Below are 6,000 nucleotides of genomic sequence, written 5' to 3'. Positions count from 1 at the left end.
ATGTCAATCCAGGATACTTGTACTGGTCAGTATATGCACATATACACAACCGAACTTCTCTGTAGTGTTTTTTGTCTAAAGTGTACTATTTGGGTTCTGTCTTGGTTTTCCTCCAATCTCCATTTCCAGCACCATTCTACAACCATGTTCAGCATCAACTGCAGATTGCTCTCATGTTCAGCAAGTAAGACCCAGAAAACCTCAGAAATAGCCCATATATGTTAATACTAATAAACTATCAGCCTATATGTTAATACCAATAAACTATCAAAGAGAATAAGCTGCCGCCCTGGACAGTTTTCTCTCTCTTTCTTTGTAGTTTAATTGATCGTGATTCCAGCAACTGAGAGCCCCGTCAGTGGTCTTATTAATTATTCTGTATGATTGATGCGTCTGCATCTCTCGTGGATTAAAGTTCTCCGTCGCCACGACTGATTTCAGTCATTTGGATTCCATAGAAGTCAGCATGTCTTCTATGGAATCATGTTGCGCAGTGAAAAAAATAGCCAATCTAGAAGCTCTCAATGCATCTGCGACACATGGAGAGCTTGTAGATAGGCTATTTCCGGTTATTATTTTAAGATTAGAGCATTTGAAGAGTTCAAACTAGCAATTATGTTCAGAAGCGTCTTCCATAAAATCTTAATAGTCTCGGATATGTCATATAAAAACTAACGTATAAAGCCTCAATCTGTGATTTCTTGGTTGGCATTATGTAAAACAGCAGGAACAATATTAGTAAAACATCATCAGTTTACATTGATTTACGGTAATTGTTGAGGAATCAGCACTAGTGTTTCACAAATCACACAGTAGGACTTGGTCAAACAAAACATATTCAGATTTAATTGATCTTTCATCCATGATCTCTTTGAAAACCATACGATACATATTCATATCCAGTCAATGTGTATTTTGTTATTTGTCTTGTTTCTTATACAATTGTGGTTTAGCCAAGAATAGCCAAGAACATTATGAAATATACAGAATGTTAAACAATTAAAGTAAGAGACAAGAAAAAAACATGATACAAATGCCAGTAGCACTTTACCCATGCCGATACATGCGACAATATAAATTATATACTTTTTGGGAATGTGCATAGAGGCTTGTGCAAAGGGCTTTCAGGGTGAGCTGAGTAAAGAGTTCCTCTCTGACCGGCATCACTTAAATGCAGAGGTTTTCAACGCTCACGTCTGTATTCGAATCATATCTCCGCTGCCTTCAAATTTACCCTGTCTGATCACATTTGCTTTGTAATTAATCATTCCAATTCCGCAATCTTTTAGAGAAGCCATATGGTCACAGAGCGGCTAATTCACATCATTTAATTTTCCGGTCCCAAATACATTTTTCAAAGGTGTCCGCGTATAATGTTGAGGTTAACAAAATTGAGTAAAATAAATGACAAAAGTGAAAAGAATTGACAGGTACAGGTTATTTAGATCCAAAAGGAAACTATTTATTAACCCATTAAGACCGGGAACGAATCTGTGTGTGTCATTTTAAGATTTATTTGGCTATTCAAAAATAGCAGATATACAAGCTCATAGCGCAGCACCGAGTGCCGCGCTAGGAGCTTGTAGATCTGCTATTTTTGAAAAATTGTGAACATTTTCGAATCTTGAAAATGTGTGCAAATCTTTGAAATGCGAACATTTTAACTCAAATCTTTGTTTCTGGGGGTCCCTGGAACGAAATATTGTGATGGGGGTCCACGGCGAAATACATATAATTTTGGGGGTCCTTGACATGAAAAAGTTTGAGAACCGCTGATATAGAAACATACGTTTTTCAGAATACTGTTGAGATTTAGGAGACATATAGAATCGGCTTCAGGTCTCAATGGGTTAAAGCTTATTTATTTTTCAAAACGTTGATCTCAAGAGCGTGGCTTGTGACATTCAGTGAATTATTTTCATTTCTCTACCACTCCCCATGCAGTACATCCAACAGTGGCACATGTTATCAGTGGCCTGACCCCGTCTGCTTGCTTAACTAGCCATATCTTTGCACCAGCAGCACAGTGGGCCAGACAGTCAGGGGCCAACTGTACCATGTTCCCTTCCCGCCCTGACAATAAACACGCAGCTGATTGAGTTCACAACCCTGGCCTGGGGAGCAGCTGCTTGGACTTGTGTCCTTTTTGAGATGTTTGGGCGGAGCACAGATACCTATTCGTTTGGAGAAGATGCAGATACACGCACACATGTGTGTGCGTGTATCTCATAGGCACGCACGCACGCACGCACGCACGCACGCACGCACGCACGCGCACGCAGGCGCACGCACCACGCTAGTGGTGTAAAGCATTGGTTCTCAAAGTGGGGTCCGGGGACCCCCAGGGGTCCTTGTGGGAGTTCCAGGGGGTCCCCAGCTAAATGATAGATTAGGCACCAAATGGACCCTTATGGGTCTGTAACTCTGAGAGTGTACAAATGGAACCAAATGGACCCTAACGGGTCCATTTGGTTCCATTTGTACACTCTCAGAGTTAAATTGACAAGTGATATAAATGCCATTAAATGTGGGTCTGTAGCCCTAATGCATGTCAAACTGGGGGTCCTTGAAATTAAAATGGTTGAGAATCACTGCTAGAGCAGTAAAAAATCTTCTCTTATGGGGGTCCCTGGCATATCTTTTGAAATGGGGGTCCGCGGGCTGATAAGTGTCAATTTGGGGGTCCTTGACATGAAAACGTTTGAGAACCATTGGTGTAAAGTAACTACATGTAAGTACATGTACTCAAGTACTGTATTTAACTCTCTGAGTGCCAAGAACGAGTTATCGCGAGTATTTTTCTGAATGCCCTGAGTGCCAAGAACGAGTTATCACGAGTAAAAAATAAATATATATATATATATATATATATATAATTTAATTTTTTTAATACATTTTCAGAACCCAAGATATTGTGATCCGAAGATTTGCTGCTCCATTCACTTCTTGTTTAACTTATTACTTAAAAAGGCTGTATCTCGGCTCCTGTGTACTTTTTTTTTTACTATGTATTTTTGGCCCAGATTTGCTATTTTCAAAGGCAGACAATTAATGTCAACGAGGTCACGATGACCTCGTTGACATTAATTACTTACTCCACTGCAATTATTTGAAAACTTTAGTTACTAGTTACTTTGCAGATATAAATTATTAAATTATAAAACACACATTAACCACTTTAGCCCTATTTTATACATAGGCTATTTGAAAATAGCCGATCTACAAGCTCACACGGCGTCGCATCGCGACGCGTTGTGAGCTTGTAGATCGGCTATTTTCAAACATTTTTGTACTTTTACTTTAGTTACTTTAAGTATATTTTTATGCCAATACTTTTCTACTTTTACTCAAGTAATATTTTGAACACAGGCCTTTTACTTGTAACAGAGTATTTTTATATTGTGGTATTGCTACTTTTACTTAAGTAAAATATGTGAGTACTTATTCCACCCCTGACACACACACGCACACGCACACGCAGACAACGCTGTATGCTGTTTAAAGCAAGCTATTTTCATTTACTTGAAACATTGCAGACACACAGCACACTGTCCATTCCATTCCATTATTGTGATAATCAGTAAGGCAGCAAAGCTGGAGTTCCTGGGGTCTGCTGAAAGGCAAATATTAAAACTAAGCTTTATGATTCATAGCAATGTCTGCCTTGGGAGGCAATGCCCAGCATATGCAAGTAAAGCAATATAGAGCCACATTCTGCCAGCATCCTCATCTGACCTGATGAAGCCTCTTTTTTTGGTTTGGAATTTGTGGTACTATGAGGTATTATTTTGTTGACTTACAGAATGACCTTGTTAAAACAAGTAGATACACCTTCTCTCACAAAATGAGTGCTGCCAGCAAAACACAGCAAAAAACAAAACCTTATAATTTTCTAATATTAAAGTCATCGTTAAGACAAAAAAAGGAGAAAGAAAAATAAACCAAGTTTATACAGATTTCAGTCATTTGTCATACATGCCTTACTAGATTTTAACCTTTTTAAACATTTTAACCTTCTCTATTCTGGGCATGTCATAATAGCAGACATTTGACTAAAGTAGCAGATCTACAAACCTCATAACGTGTTGCGTTAAGACGTGTTATGAATAGAGGGGAAAAAGGGAGAGGACTGAGTATATACTCTTGGGGGACCCCGGTCAACATAGGGTTTAAGTGGTTAATCAAAACAATGACCTCTGGTTAATGTGTTGTGTTGGTGGAGTTATTGAGATAACCGATTTTGTAGAAAATACATATTTTGTTGGTGGAAAAGTTGGAAATATAAAATATATCGTTTTTTTTCTTCTCTTTAGTCTTGGATACAAAATCTATCCAAATCCGTCCAGGGTGTACGGATACAAGTCTAGAAAAACACAAGGCTAATGGAAATGATCTCACTTGCTAACATCAGGAAAAGTCGAACGTTATGGATTAAATAAAACATTTCAATCAATTATTTCTCCTCACCTGACGACTGTGTGTCGGAAATCGATCCAGCTTGTATATTCGCCAGGAACCTCCTCGTTCCATCCGTAATTGTTGACTTTTTTTATTTAGCTAGTTTGCCAGCCGCAGGGTGGGGTGGGGTGGGGTGGGGTGGAGGGGAGTGCAAAGACAAGCCCACTTGAGGCCACAATGGAAGGGGCCATGCAGGCAAAGCACTTAAAAGCCTTGGGAAATAAGGTGTGGGTCAACGGGGTCTGGGGGTTGACGGGACCATGGCTGGGAAAGTCAATAGAATCGTGGAGTGTGTGTGTAAGTGTGGGGGTGCTTTAAGGGCAGGTGGTGTTAATAGAATCAGGGATTCTCTGGGATGAGCTCCCTCAGAAGAGGCTTGGCTGAGGCGGTGACAGGTAATCATTGAATGTCGTTGGCGAGCAGAAGCGGGAGAGGGCTGTGTACGTACGGGCACGTTGACGGCGCTCTTGTTTTTGATGTCACTGTCACAGCGGGGACAGAGGAGGCGCCGTGGTGACAAATCGCCGTCATAATCCTCTCGCAAGTTTTCTTTTTCTTAACCCTTTAAGACTGGGATAACATAGCATAATGTGTGGCATTTTGAGATTTCTTTGGGCTGTTCAAAAATAGCAGATATACAAGCTCATAGCGCTGCACCGAGTGCCGCGCTATGAGCTTGTAGATCTGCTATTTTTGAAAAATTGAGAAAATGTTTGTACATCTTGTGAATATATATTTTTTTTAAGCGAACATTTTTTAACTCTGTTACAACTTCTGGGGGTCCCTGGAACAAAACATTTTGAGATGGGGGTCCACGGCCAAATACAATTATTCTTTACGAACCACTGATATTATAGCAACATAAAATGTTTCCAAAAATCCCCAGAAGCAAAGATTTGAGTTACAAATGTTCGCTTTAAAAATGTAATATAATCAAAGACCCACGATTTTCCATGATTTTTCCCCCCAAAAAAGCAGATCTACAAGCTCATAGCGTGGCACTTGATGTCATGCTATGAGCTTATATATCTGCTATTTTTGAATAGCCAAAAAACTAAAAATGACACGGATGCGTTCCCGGTTTGAATGGGTTAATAATGTGAAATGTTTATCAACGACCCCCGCTACCAATGACATGCCAAACGACGCGCGCCCCTCCCTTTTTTCTCTCTCGACGACAAATGAAGTGTAATCTTTTTAGTTTGCGGGATATCTTTCTCAAGCTATATGGTGAATTGCTGAAGAAATGAGAGCGGAGAAGACGCCAAGCGGACTATAAATCACAGTGAAGTCATATCTCTGGACCAATGTGTATGCTGATATATTAAATGAAAAGGCGCGCCGCCTGTGGGGGCCATGCATCCTCGGTGAAGCTTTCCCCGCATCTAAACTCTGTCATTCATTCCACTTTGTCGTCTTCGTACCTTTTTTCCTGCGCGCTGCTGCTGCTGCTGATGCAACAGTGCAATAATATTCAGCAGAAAGAAAGATGATCTTTCCACATAGAGAATGTCATTGTCTCTGTGGAAGTGTGGAATTCTT

This window comes from Gymnoscopelus microlampas (assembly GCF_963454915.1).
Source record: "Gymnoscopelus microlampas genome assembly, chromosome: 17".
Lineage (NCBI taxonomy): Eukaryota > Metazoa > Chordata > Actinopteri > Myctophiformes > Myctophidae > Gymnoscopelus > Gymnoscopelus microlampas.
Note: the sequence above shows the minus strand (reverse complement) of the source record.